The sequence below is a fragment of the Pleurodeles waltl genome, chromosome 3_1 (genome assembly GCF_031143425.1).
Source record: "Pleurodeles waltl isolate 20211129_DDA chromosome 3_1, aPleWal1.hap1.20221129, whole genome shotgun sequence".
Taxonomy (NCBI): Eukaryota; Metazoa; Chordata; class Amphibia; order Caudata; family Salamandridae; genus Pleurodeles; species Pleurodeles waltl.
Window position 1 is genome coordinate 995506217 of NC_090440.1, and position 14997 is coordinate 995521213.

Below are 14997 nucleotides of genomic sequence, written 5' to 3' on the forward strand. Positions count from 1 at the left end.
TCACCCTTTTGTTTCCTTCACGCGGCGCCACCTGTGCCTATACCCTCCCCGGGTAGAGCCGCCACTCCAGGCTCCGCCAGTCTCCGCTTCACGCCTGTTCCTCTCCAAGTCCAGTCTCCGTTTCTAGCTCCGCCCACATCCGCTCCACAGGCCATACCTGTGCTGCAGCCATTGACACACCCATCACCGAGCCCCGAAATTGTCATACCAGAGCACAGCGCTGGTATTACCACTGGCTCTGTACCCTTCGCTTCAGCTTCCAAACCTCGATTCCCGCTTCAAGATGTGCACTACAACTGAGAAGGCCTTCTGTGAGAGCGCTTTACTTACGCAGACACGGATTATGACTCAGCTTCACATCCAGTGAGAAAGGTTCAGCTCTTGACAAGCGAAAGGGGATCTCCCTCAAGAGCTGCCCTGTAACCCGTGCTCTCTGCGGCCTAAATCATAGAAAAACTGCAGCAAGGAGATCAGACCAAGCAAACATCTGCAGCAGAAATGTGTCCTGGTTCGGCCTTCTCATTCAGGTTACCTCAGACTTTTAGTATGTAGTGATTCCACCGTTAATCCCACCTTCTCTGCGATCTGAAAACAACACACAATTGTTGCCAAAGTCATAGCAGCAACCACAGCCTCACACATGCTGTATTAGTGGAATTTTATCATGTATCCTCTGGTGCTTATAGGCAGTCCGAAAATCTGTTTTACTTCTTAAACGTGAGTCCGTGATGAGATTTTTTGAAGGTGAAGGTGTATTATTGAATTTGTGTCTATCCACAGGAAAGCACGAGAATACAATGTTGTTTTGAATGCCACCATTCATAATCATGAGTCTTGTGAGGCCATGGCATGCGCTGATGTGAGCTTGTGACATGAAAACCATTTTTTAGGTCTGGCCTGGAGACATTTCTCATAAGCATGTATTCCGTGCTTGAAATGGAAAAAAGAAAGTGCCGGTACTCTCCAATTGAAAGTAATACGGTTTTCTTGAGATGTGCCCAGTACTCCCCCTCTCAAAATAAAAAAGTGCTGGTACTCAGTACCGGACAGTAGCAGCCCATTTAAAGCACTGCATGTATTGAAACACCATGCAATCAAATGCATATAAATATATAGGTTCTAGGGGTCAACCCTCATCATTCATTGATCTGTTTAGTTGTTATTCATCATCCATTGGTGTGTTTGGTTGTTATTCACATTTTGCCTCCACCAACCACAGCATACAGTGGGGCACCCCACTTGAGCAATTGCTTCTCTTGTAGTGTGAGTGATGGCTTTGTGTCCGATCACAGGTCTGCCTATATGTCTTTTTATTTTTTTTCTTCAGAGGCTTTGCCAACTCTGTTCTTTTGGCAAGGGCCCAGCTGCTCCCGGAAGCCATTTTGGTATATGTTTACATTTTTTTTTTTCGCTTGCACATTCTTGCAGAAAAATTGCAGGCTTGCCGAGGCCAGGCCCATTGACTTTGCAAATACCTATCCTAGTTGCTATTTCTTCAACTTTGAGAAAGAGTTGCAGTCTGCCTGGCATAGTGAGCCTTGCAGTTTTTATTAGAGATTAAGGGCCCGACGGAGTACTCTTTGTGTCAACATAATGGTCTGGCCACCCAATTTAAAGGCAGGTGGGCCTTTGGTGTAAGCATGGTAGACACAACTCCATCTCTGCCGCAGTTACACCCCTTCACCGCCTGATGGAGTCAGGGCTGTCAGAAGTTGATCTGTATGTCTGCCTACCTAATTTAGATGGGCCGACATGCAAGCAGTTTTCACTCCTCGTCACCACCACGAAAACTCGGGCAATAAGGGGCAGTGAAAATTGCAAAATGCCCTCCTTTGCCATGTAAGATAACTCCTATGGCAAGGGGTGCATTTTTTTTATTTTCAAAACAAAATCCCACTTTGGGGTTTTCTTTGTGAAAATAAAAATTGTAAGTATGTTGTCATGTGTGTCGGAGCCTCAGAGTTATAGTACCTTGTCGGGAACCGACTTGACGGCCTGACAGCCAAATATAAATCTCTGACCTAAGTTATTTTCAGCGTGCATTCTATGGTTTCATCAAAGCTCTATCAGATTTCCATTTGAAATGGTGGATGTGTCTTGCAGAGTTATTTTCAGCATTTCCTTCTGAGATCTAAAGAACTCAGTAATTCAGATTTTCAGGAAGTACTTTTTTTAAAGCATGTTACACCTTAAAATTGGTCGTTTTAGGAGGATAAGTGGCATATACGTTTTCTCTTAAGTAGTTCATAACAAACACCTTAGTTTTAATGGTTGAACTGAAACCCTCACCATCCACACTTCACTCAACTGTTCTCCCTATGCCTTCTGTATCATCAGAGGACTGCAAACAGTAGTAGTATTTGAGTCACCTTCAAAGCAATCAGATCTGTCCAAGTTGGGTGACAACCCATTTGTCACATTGCCTGATTACCTGTGGTTTTCCTCTAAAGTAGGCTTCTTCCAAATCCTCACACTCGATCAAATATAGCAACCAGTCTTTCCCCATTAACTCAGAGGGCTTTAATCAGTTTGTAGTGATCCAACTATAGACAACCACCAGCGTCATGCCAATAAATCACCTAATTCATCCTGTGAATTTTGTTGGTCAACCCTGCCATCATGGGCACCTGCCACATAGGTGCTAGTTTCCCAGCCATCTGAGTCCCTTTGGTCACCACCATGCAAGATACAGATAATAAGCATCTGTCAAAGCATGCCTTCCACAATTCACTGAGGTATTTGGACACAATACTTTCAGTCTTTTTAGAATGTGGTATATTTGATAAAGGAACCTGAATTGCAGAAGAATCTTTTGTCTATAAATGTATGAAATCTTTTTTGATTTGGTCACAAAGAATTTGGCAGCCCTCAGCTGACAGGTAAATTGTGGTAGCTCATTCTTCCGGTAGACTAGAACTAACAAGTACCCACTTCTTCTCTCAAGAACTAGCTTTTACTAAATGAAGACCAATCTTCCCCTCCCTTGCATGTTTATAGCAATATCCAGTTGGGCATGGACTTTGGAATGGACTGCTTACCTATAGATCATAGTGGATAGAGTGCCTAATTCTGTAGTAGGAAGAACATTTCCGTGGAATTTAAATTCTACCTTCTTTTGAACTGTTCCAGATTCTTCAACCTTTTGTGTGAGGAAGAAGTCTCCCATTGCCTGAACGTGCAGTTTAACAGCACAGTATGTCTTTTCACTCTAGTAATTGGCTTCCAAGTAATATCTGTGTAGCATAGTAGAGGAGAATATACCTTCAGATGACCTTCTCATACTGTAGCTGCCTCTGTGACCTACCTGCCGTGCCCCCACAAACGAATTTCTTTGTTAATCAGTGTATCATTCTTTAATTCTTCAATGTAACTCCTTCAGGTTGGGGCTGCCAATGCTCATTCTACATTGCCTTTATCCAAACTAGGCAGCGGCTTACCCTACTTGGGCTACTAATCCTAAATAGACGGCCCAGCTTTTTCATATGGCCCGGTCGGAAGTCCCTTGAATGTTGTGGCATAGTAGAGGAAGAGCCACAAATTATTGTGGTGTCCATTTCCTTTGAATTAGTCTCGACCAAGGTGCACCCTGATCCTGACGTGGTGCATCCAATACTCAATCCTTCTGGCTCAGACATAATTCCATTACGGCACAGTTGTACTCAAACATTGAACCAGTTTTTTTGCGTGGACTTTGACCAGAGTCAGATAAATGGGAACGGTAATGGGGATGATGCGAGCAAGTTTGCTCCACCATGTGATGAGGAAAACTGGTATGTGTGCCTTCAAGATGGCAGTGGACTGGATACCTCACAGAATACTGGGTTGCCCCTCTTGCACTCCAACCCCCAAGCCCTCCCCAGCACCCCTTTAAGACTAGCAACTAAGGAAAATGCCTCTTCTGCCATGGCCATCAGGAGAGTTACTGAGGTTCATGACTTGCACCTCATAACTAAGGGTCTTATGTCCACAGTTATGTGTTTCAGTTTGGACAGACGATAACCAACCATCTTGAGCTTTTCAACAGGGCCCTCACTGACACGCTATTGGGCACTTGTGCCAACCAAGTTCTGGCACTCCATTGAACTGCCAAGATGCAGGTCACCACAAATCAGTTTTAGGCGACCCTGATTTTTTTTAACTCAGCATCCAACCCTTGAGATTTTGGTTCTGCACGCGTCCCCCACTAGAGTGAATCACAACTTCTTTCTGACTACTCTTCCAGACAGGGGGCCTGATTCTAACTCTGGAGGACGGTGTTAAACCGTCCCAAAAGTGGCGGATATACCACCTACCGTATTACGAGTTCCATAGGATATAATGGACTCGTAATACGGTAGGTGGTATATCCGCCACTTTTGGGACGGTTTAACACCATCCTCCAAAGTTAGAATCAGGCCCAGAGTGTCCAAACGTATGGAATTGATTGATAAGAGATGTTTTTGTCAACCAGCCTTGCCTTGAGATCGGTCAACACCTGGTGCCTCCTGGGATGCTACACCAATAAACTCTGAGATATGGTTGGTGAGATCTTACTTTCAGTCCACAAGACCTATAGGCTTCCTTGGACCAAACCATTCAAAATGGCTGGGAAGCAACCAAGTTTGTCATCTGATCAGACCTCAACATCACTGACAGTCTTTGACATGCAATTTGGACAAGTTTGGTGCTTTGGCACCATGCTTGGATGAGGTCCACAAGCTCCTCCAGGCATCCATAATGGACATGCCTTTTGATAGATTCAGCCTATTCGGCAAAAAAGCAGATTTGACCCAGGAGTATTTTAAGGAGAGCCAAGCCACAGTGCACTGCTTGTGCCTTTCAGCAATCTTCCCAAAGGTTTCATCCTTTTCTGAGATATGCCAGTGGCTTGGTGTATCAGTAGTGCCAAGCTCTGCTGCCTGGGCAACAGGCTCCCACTGCTTTCCGTGTTGGGGTCGTTACCCCAACAGACAACAACCATGCGCTTAGGGACAATGCACATATCATTTGCCCGTCACAACATCAGAGCCTCTTTAGTTCACTCTTAGTGGCACACAGTTACTCTGTTGAAGGGAGGATCAGCCACTTTCTACAGGGGTGGCAGACCATCATGTCCGACAAATGAGTCCTTCAATTCATCCAAGGGGGCACACTCTGCCACTCTTTTTTTGACCCGCTGCCACTGACATCTGAGCATCTATCAGAAGACCACATTCCGTTTTGCGTCATGAGGTGCAGTGCTACAGAATGGGTACCAGCCGTGGAAGCGTGGACTGGATTTTACTTATCCTACTTCTTGTGTTGAAACAAAAGGACGCCTTTGTACTATTTTGAATCTTCACCCTCACAACTCCTTCTTGCTGAAGGACAATTCAAGATGCTCTGGCTGGCCCAGGTTCTATCTGCCGGGGATTCAAGAGACTAAACGTTGGTATTGGAACTACGGAATGCCTATTTCCATACCTCCCTCCTGCAGGCTCACAAACACTACCTGTGGTTCAAGGTGGTCCAACAGCATTTTCAGTTTACTTTGTTCCCTTTGGGCCTCAGCAGTGCACCTCAGGTTTTCACAGAGGTGATCGCAGTGCTTGTTGCCCATCTTCAGAGGTTGGGGCACCTGTCTTCTACTACCTCAGCGACTTGCTATTGAAGGCGGGCTCACCAGAGTCAGTTGTGGACCACCTCTAGATGACTGTGAACCTCCTTACATTGCTAGGGTTCACTGTCAACCTGCTGAAGTTACACCTAACTCCTTCACAGAGATTTCCTTTTATTGGGGTCATCCTGGATATGGTGTGCATTTTGGCTTTTTCTGTACCGACAAATCCAGGACATTCTGGCTGTGTTCCCAAAGTTTCACCCTCTGTCCTGGGTCTCAGTGAGGATGACTCTGAGGCTTCTTCGTCTACTGGCCTCCAGCATCCCGCTCGTCGACCATGCAAGATAACACATGTAGACTCTCCAGAGGTTTCTCAAGTCTCAGTGGAGCCATCATTAGGGGAACCTGCCCAATTCCATCCAGGTCTGCAAAAGATTTGCAGGTGTGGCTGCTCGACTGCAATTGGTCCAGTGACAGACCCCTCTCCATACCCCACCAAAAGCTGACAGGGGTGAATCCTTGGCTGGGGAGTACATCCGGAAGAGATGGACATCAGAGGACTCTGGTCTCTAATGGAGTCCTACCGCCACCTAAGTTCAGTGGTGGACATTGTAACCATCAAAGGGAGGCCGGTGCAGATTCTCATGCAGTACATCATTGCCATATAGTATTGCAACAAGCAAGGCACAGTGGGATCCTGGGTCCTGTGCCAGGAGTCATTGTGCCTCTGGAACTGCCTGGATCATCAGGGTATCTCCATGGTCGTGAGCTACTTGGTGGGATTTTTGAATGCCAGGTTCCGATGATCTTAGATGATGACACGCGACAGATCTCCAACGGCAGCTAGACCCAGAGGTGGAACACGGCGTCTTGCAACAATGGGGAGAACCTTGGATCCGTCTCTTCACCACTGGCAAAAACGTGCAGTGTTAACCCTATTGCACACTGGAGTTTCCGTGAAGGCTCTCTCAGTCAGAGATGCATTTGGTTTAGAGTGGCAAATGCAAAAAGAATAAGTGATGGACGGAATCCTGAACAATGTCAAACATTCACCCCCAGTAGAGAGACCTGGGCCTAGATCCATCTTTTATTGCTATCCATGGCATTCCAGTTTAGACCCAGCCATATGCAAATCAGTCTTGACCCTGCTCCCTGTTGCTACAATCCAGCCCGAACTACAAGGCCAGGTCCTCCATGGACCAGAAGCTAGCATCCTGTGACCGGTTCCGGGGTACAGCCCCTCATCAGCCAGGCTAGCTTGACTCCAGTGGCATGGGGCGCATGCGACCCACGTCTGGGCATACCTGTCCCACTTAGGGCAACAAATGCAAAAAAAAACAAGTGATGGATGGAATGCTGAACAATTTCAAACATTCATCCCCCAGTACAGAGATCTGGGCCTAAATTCATCATTTTTTTGCTACACATGCCATTCCAGTTTGGACCCTGATCTGGATGGATTAAACACAGATCTGTGACTGGGGATGAATGTTTGCATTGTTCAGCATTCCGTCCATCATCTGTTCTTTTTGGTTTTGTTGCCCTAAGTGGGAAGGGTGTACCCATGCATGGTTTCCCTGCTCACTGTGCTACTGGATTCAAGCTAGCCTGGGTGAATCTGGTCCCAGGATGCTTGTTTCCGGTTCACAGAGGACCTGGCCTGACAGTTTTGGCTGGATTATTTCCTTGGGGAACAGGGTCAAGACTGATTTGCTTATGGCTGGGTCCAAACTGGGGTTGCAGGATGAGCAAAAGTAGGATGGATTAAACCCAGATCTGGGACTGGTGGTGAGTGTTTGAAAAGTTTCAGCATTCCGTCCATCATCCTTTTGTGTTCCTAAAGTTGCCCTAAGTGGGAAGGGTATGCCCAGACGTTGGTCCCGTGCTCACTGTGCCACTGTATTCGAGCTAGATGGGCTGATGAAGGGTAATACCCTGAAACCGGTCCCACAATGCTTCTTTCTGGTCTGGGGAGGACCTGGCCTGGTAGTTCGTGCTGCATTGTTCCCTTGATGAACAGGGTCAAGACTGATTTGCATATGGCTTGGTCTAAACTGGGGTGGCATGGTGACAAAGGATTAAACCCATATCTGTGACCTGGGGTGAGTGTTTGAAAAGTTTCAGCATTCCGTCCATCATCCTTTTGTGTTGCTAAAGTTGCCCTAAGTGGGAAGGGTATGCCCAGACATTGGTCCCGTGCTCACTGTGCCACTGGATTCAAGTTAGCCTGGCTGATGAGGGGTGATACCTCGAAGCTGGTCCTAAGATGCTTGTTTCCAGTCCATGGAGGACCTGGCGGGTAGTTTTATTTAATGGCAGTTGGCTTTACATAAAAACCAGCACCAAAGAAAGGCATGTGCATTTCTTCATTCTACTCTACAAGGGAAAGACCTTTCAGGATGAGCTTGCATTTTTACATCGGCTAAAGGTGTGTTCGTAATTTCATGTGGGCAAAAGGCTCATTTAAGTTTTGTTCTCAGTGGGATGAAAAAACATCAGATGAAGGTGACTATTAAAGATGCCTGCCACCTCACCATTACACTTTGGCTTACAAATTCTGCCAGATGACACCTAGGATTCTTAGGGACTGGCAGCTGTCATCTTTGTAAGACTAAATAAGGAGCACAGACACAGTTTGCATCTTCTAGTGCTCTAGGGGGCTTACTTGCATAATAAGTAAATTTTCTCCTTTAAGAAGTGGGCAGAAAGACCCATTTCCTCCCTTGCTGCCTCTGTTTGACAATCAGGCCCCCACAAAATTGTCCACGCTGAGTTTTCTAACTTCTCTGCACATTCCAATGCACACCGTCATTGCCAGGCGTGTGGGCCAGATGTTTGGGTCCTGGCTCAGGACTCCCACTGCGTGAGGGAAACATGAAGAGACACTGGAGCATTTCACTCCTGTGTCTTTGGGGATTTGATAATCATGTTGTCAAAAGTTAAGGTCACTTTCTGATTCAGCATTCAGCAGGCGTTCAGTTCAGAGAGAACAAAAAAAATGTCCCACTAAAGAAAATAGCGTGTACCCTGCCTCACAGCAAGAGTGAGTGACGGCCATGATAATGCTGATGGTAGGTGAACCGTGGTGAGACGGATCACGAGCCTAACCTTTCTTTGAAGGTAAAGACACAATGGGTGATACTTTCCATGCGGTGGGTGACAATGACTTTTAAGATTTTGTTTTAGTTCCAAGCTATGGCTTCTGATCTGAGCCCTCACAAGCAGACGATGTGGTCTGCTCAAATTGATATCACCACCACGTGTTCCAGGCAGTCATTGCTTTTGCAGGAAGAATAGATGAGCTTCGAGCTTTGCATACATCAGACTTGAACGGTCCTCAGTCGTGTAAAGCAAGAAAAGGCGCATGCCAGTAGTGCCTCTCCATAAGTTTGTTGGCCTCCAGTTTTTAACTAGAAAGAACCGATTTCTAAGAATGTTCATCTCATCGCTCAACATGTGCCGAACACCAGTAAATCTGCAGAAAAGTCTGTGATTGCAACGTAGGTGGTTTTCTTCATATAGATCGAGACACCCTTCATTGTTTACCAGTTCCGTTTAGGGTGGGCATGCATGCCAGTGCTAAGGTGGTAACAGCGGCTTTTTCTTGCTGGGCACCTTCAGCACCATTGAGGAACAGCTACACTTCACATTGTGCGTTAGTAATTGGTTTGATAACATTGTAATGAGGATTTTTTCAGTCAGGCGGATTTCAGATCCATGTTTGCTTGTATGATACATTCCTCCTTTGTTTGGGCATCCGTTCCATTGGTTTCAATCTGAACATAATGGAAAATGTTTCCTTTATGCAGACACCGGCAAACTTGCGCATAGTTGACAAAGATATTAAACCTGAACGTTGTAATTCAAAACTGATAGCATATTTTCTAGCATTGTATACCTTTAAAAACATACTCGTTATTTTTAACCTACTAATATTTAGGACATGCAACTGCAGTCAAACTGCGAGTTTTTGATGTGTAACATAGTCTCCCTCCTGCCAGGACTTGGAAATGCTTTATATGTAGCAGGATAGAAAGAACTATTTAACCCTTGTAGCAACTTTTAAAACTTCACGAAACATCTGAAGGTTTCCTAGAAAAAACATATGGTACTCTTAAAAGATTTCTGCTGGTAAATAGATTTTATTGACAGTGAGTAACCTTTTTTGTTTTACTTCGCTTTAGGATACAACTTCCGTTTTTGGAGAAGACTTCAAGAAAACCAGCAAACTCCAGGAATCTGCTCCTTGACTTTATCGAGCTCAAAGTTCAAAGAACTTCAATTATGGAATACTTACAGCAGAATGTTATTTTTTATGGGTGCGGAGCTTCGAACGAACATTCTAGAATTCCTCTTCCTATGGTGGATTATTTAATTGAATATCTGTGTTTTTTCTTGTGATACAGCATATGCCATACAGTTCGCCCCACTGTCTCGAATGTTTTTAGCCATCCCATGTTGGAGGAGCCCTCTCTTTGCCAGTGGCATCCAGGTGGAGAAATTATGATGGGTCAGCAACCCAACAATACGACACGTCATTCAATCATGGTCTGACTGTGGCGGCGAAGGTGTGCATTAATCCCACTCTGCAGCCATCTAAAAAAGTAATACGTGCAATGCAGAAACTTCACCTCACTACAAGGAATGTCTACTGCTTCCAAAAGACTTCCCTTGTATCCTCACACAGATTCCCCGCTCTGGTAACTGGTGTGTCCTGTAGAGCCATGGAAGGTCTCCATCGTACTCAACCGTGGGTACCTCAACGGCTGCTTAGTTGGCGGATAGTAGATTGTTCATTTGTGCTTTTTTGAATTCCAAAGTGCCCACCTGCTAAGCATGTCCTTCAGCAAGAAGCTTCTCCATCCGTGTCTCACTCATCCCCTATTCTCCTAGTGTAGTGAAGAAGGTATAATCCTGGGGCTCATTGGCAGCTTTTACATACAGTTCTGCCCACACGCTGCCTTAGCTGGGACACGTGGGGCAGCCGCACAGTTCAAGACTCTACCTGCTGTGAGGTGTGGGTGTTGCGTGTGGAGCTGGTTAATGAGGTGATCATCGGATATTCCTCTCAAAATAAGCGCCCCTGGTGTACCTCCCTGGTCCTGACTTGAAGTAAGGTAATTGAGACAGACAGGGCACAGCCAACGCAAAAAATACAAAGTTTTTACAGTGATGACCTCAGTTACACTGAACCTTGGTGATGTTGCACTCGCAAGCTAATTGGGATATGTTCACAAAAGCATCGTTTTCCTCTAGAATGTTTGTGCTCTGATTTTAATTATTTCTGCAAGCATTTGCATTTATTTTAACGCGTTTTAGTGCCACATTCCTAATATATGTTCTCACGGCAGCTTATTACAAAGGCTTAGAACATACCAAAAAAAAAACGTGTTTTCTTCAGAGTATCATGCTTAATTACTTCAGTGCAGGTCTCCTATCAAGGTCGGAAAATATTGTCACTTAAATGAACCGGCCGCGACGGGCTAGCATGTGCTCGTAGTTGTTTTAAAAGTCAAGGCTTATATGCGCGTGAGCCACGCTTTTCATTTTGTTGGAAACAATGTTTTATCGATCTCATGTGAAATATGGATTTACAGTTATAGGCCCATGGAAATTAACATACTTTCCAGGGTCATGTTTTTACACCAGATGTTTTGGCTGTCGTACATTTGATAGAGCCTTTTTTGATTTTAAGGTGATTGGTTTTGGGGCGGTGAGTTTGTAAACATAGCCTAAGGAGTAAGAACCTTGAGTGTAACACTGATCAAATCATATCCATGTCCCTTCAAAACGAAGTCAGTACTAGGATGTTTGCCGCCTGTACAGTGAAAGGAGAATCTGCTCTAGATAGGGGTTTGAGTAAATATGAGTGATTATTTATTTTGTGGATCAGCAGGGCTCCAGCCTGTGTAAGGAGTAAGTAGATGTTATTGTTTTCTTATTTTTGTCTCAGGAAGAAGGTTTAACGTTTAAGTTACTTACCGTCACCAAAGGTTTGGCTGATCTTGCGTTAGTGCATGAGCTTCATGTGCAAAAAGAGTGAGGCCAGGCCTTGTAGTAGGCTTCCTAGATTGCATACTTGTTTGCAGATTCATACTTACGTGGTGCCATGTAGAAGAGGCTTATATGTGTCATCTTCAAATATACAGATTGACAATTGCTGTAGCGCAGTCTCGAATTCTCTATCTGGGTATCTCCACTGCAGAGTATCTGGAACCCATTTTAAATAGTCTGCATACCAGGCGCTGTCCATTGGTGATGTGGAATGATGTTGCCTTTTCAAATAATTGTGTTTTTTTCACTTATATTCTCCATTGCTGTGACTTCTGTCACGCTTTGGGCTCCTCTCTAAATTTGAAAGTCAGGAGCGATTGTACTGGACAAGCATAAAGCCCTAAAATTATTAATTTTGGGGCAGACGCTTCCAGGTATTAAAAGAAGTAAATATCTGTTAAGCATAGTTTGCCTTAATCATTCTGAACTAAAAATAATGCATTTCAGATCCACTCTCGTTAGCTTATGGTTGAGTGCAGATCTAATCCAAAAAGGAGCATCTAAGCTTTGGGTGTCAGCAATTTAAACGTGCTGTGAAGCAATTGTGGCCAGTGGGCCTTCCTGACTTTCAGCTCTTGTGTTGAAATTCTGCTGCCCACCCTTTGCATCTTGATACCACCACTGTAAGAAAGGCTTCCGCTCTCATTTCAAGGAACCAAACCGATGAAGCATGTAGTGTGTCCTATGGCGTTGGAGTCCCTGATGTATCAGCTCTTCCTGGGCAGTAGTCTGGAAGCTTTGCTGGACACTTCTTTCATTTGGCTGAAATCATCTCCTAGCTTACTCTCGGGCAGTTATATTGTAGTATAACCTGAAGTAATGGGGTTTTTGGTTTTACAACTTAAGCTTAGTCATTTGGACACACTTCCTATCAAGAATACAGTTAAAACTACGTGGAGAAAACTTATATTTATAATAAAACATGCCATTGTTTGACCAGATCAGTCACCAAATGTGGGTGTTTTAATAATTCCCCATCCTCCGTGGTTCAACAGGAGATAAAATTGTTATTGGGAAATTGAGAAAATGTGCAACTTGCTTGAAGCACATTAAAAAAAAAATGTGATGTATTGTATGGGTACCACGTAAATATTGTTATTAAGTTTTTGTTTGTAAACACTTGTAGGTGTCCCACCTGATCAAATCAAATATGCTTTAGGCTACTGTTTTGGTGTCAGACTTTAATGAATTTTACAGGTCAGCTTGTGCTTTCTGATACAAAGGAATTGCTGAGCCATGTCGTCTAAAACATATCTGCAAAGGTCCAGAATAACATTCCTTTAAAGCGGTGCATCCTAAGCCTTCTGGGCTGGACCCTCCTGAGTGTGGAAAAATGAAAAAAATTGACCCATATTCTGTGGCAAGATCCATCAGTTATGAGATACAACCAACATAGCAGTGCTGATAATGGAAGATGCTTGGGTTTAATCCGAAATAAGAAGTCACAGAAAGGTGGAGACAACTGAAAACCTGCCGGAGAAGCTCCCACTACTAGGGAAATCTTTTCGCTATGAGAACCACTAAACTGCTCCACATGATGATGGCCTGACGTCTTGGTCTCTTTCCATTGCTTTACGTTACCACATTGAGGAATTCCAAAGAGACTCCCAGCTTGGTCAGTTGAAACATTGTGTGTTTCTGTTGTAGCTCAAGATAGGATTGTTGCGTAAGAGCAGACTACCAATTCTGTGACTTCTGAATGATAAGAAGCTTCCTAATCCATTTTCCCCATCCCCAAAAAGCCTTGTTGATGTTTGCTCATTGACCCAGGACAGATATTTGTAGATGGAAATGTCCTATTTCCGCAGTTTTGTCATTTTTTTTGTTTGTTTTAGAATCCCTCTCAGCAGCCTAGTAGCCGTGCAAGAAGTTGTCTTCAGATAACAAAAATCACGCACTGAATGTTCCCGGGCACTGTATCCGATGGCAGGTCTTTGGCCTGCTTGTGGACCCTCTGTGTCACTGTTGATTGTAATGTATACACTTTATCGAAGTTATTTATATAATTGTGTTTGTATAAATTAGAAGGCCTCGCCAGTGATTGAATAAAACACAACAAAAATGTTTTTTCCAGTGCCATCTGAACATATCTAGGAAACCCTGTCATGCTAAAATCAGCATTGAGTGTACTGCTTAAACAGCGTTGCTTTGAGCTACACTATGCAAGTAGAAATAATAATGAGACCAACATGAGATGCATTGCGCTACGCCCGTTGCAAGTGTGTCCTCTGCCTTTGTCTCAGTGAATGAAGTTGCAAGAAGAAAATCTTGTTTGTGTTTGAACATGGCTGCTGCAGCCGCCTACTTCGACACTAGGTTGTCCATTTACACATCTCTTAATATTGTGCAATAAGAATGGCCTGAGATTGCAAAGCGCTGGTTCTACTTTCACCATGGAGAACACACTTTTCAATGTGTTTCCACTGTGTGCAGTAGTTTGGTGTAAAGAGCTGTTTTAGCTTGTACGCCAGCATACGTTCGAAGATGTACAGGATGAATTTTACCCAAATAAATTATTGCTACATTAAATTTATGGTCGTGGGAACTCGTATAGCTTCCTAAAACTGTGATTTGCTGAATCAAGAACAAAAATCTTAGTTTCAGCCCTGACTGTTTCTTGTTTTTATAAATGAAATCTCAAAATGTATTTTAGTTTTTAAAAAATATGAAGGAACATTGTACATTTTTTTAAGAACAAGTTATAAATTGTATAGAATAGTTGTTTACATTTTTCTTTATGAAATTTGCAACATAGGAAATTGTGCAACAACAAAAAAATGATAAATCTGGTAAATAATTTTGGATCCCAGTTGAGGCAGCAGGCCCGTTGGTTCATTCTTGGACTTTTGTAGTTAATTTTGAAAGAAAACGTTGCCTTAGAGTTTAGAATCGTAAGTGTTCAACACTTTTGCTTCTTGTATTGCATTTTTCAACAAATTTTCAAATAAACGTTTTAACTCGAATGTCATGCTTTGTTTTATTGTATGCTTTTTCTCAAACTCTTTAGTGACAAGGTCATGATGAAGTACCTTAAATGTCTAAATGAATATCCTAATATAAGGTTATTAAATTGGTAGTTTCTGCTGCTGAGCGTTACCCAAGCCAACTCTTCGAGAAAGAGTTGGTTTCTCCTATTGACCAAACTTTGTGACATATATGGAGTTCTCCGGCAGTAACTACCTATATCATTTTTCCCAATTTCAACCTTTTACTTATTGTCTAACTAGTTTTTCCTCTGTGTAAGCATTATGCTAGCCAGCATGTTGGGAAGTGGAGAGGACCGTCCCTGCATGTGCGTCTCCCAGTGGGCTGGAACCTTCACTCCGCTCAGTCTGTGCAGTAGAGAGATGGAGGTTCTGTGCAGA

The 14997-nt window shown here is 43.8% G+C and overlaps 1 protein-coding gene across 14 annotated transcripts in view; it reads left to right on the forward strand.

The window, feature by feature from the left end:
• Positions 1 to 14595, forward strand: part of EPB41 (erythrocyte membrane protein band 4.1) — a 698787-nt gene extending 684192 nt beyond the window's left edge. For all 14 annotated transcript variants that reach the window (XM_069224160.1, XM_069224170.1, XM_069224159.1 and 11 more), the window contains one exon: positions 9763 to 14595. The gene's annotated coding sequence lies outside the window, so the exon portion shown is untranslated. The remainder of the gene's footprint in view (positions 1 to 9762) is intronic.
• The last annotated feature ends 402 nt before the right edge of the window (positions 14596 to 14997 follow it).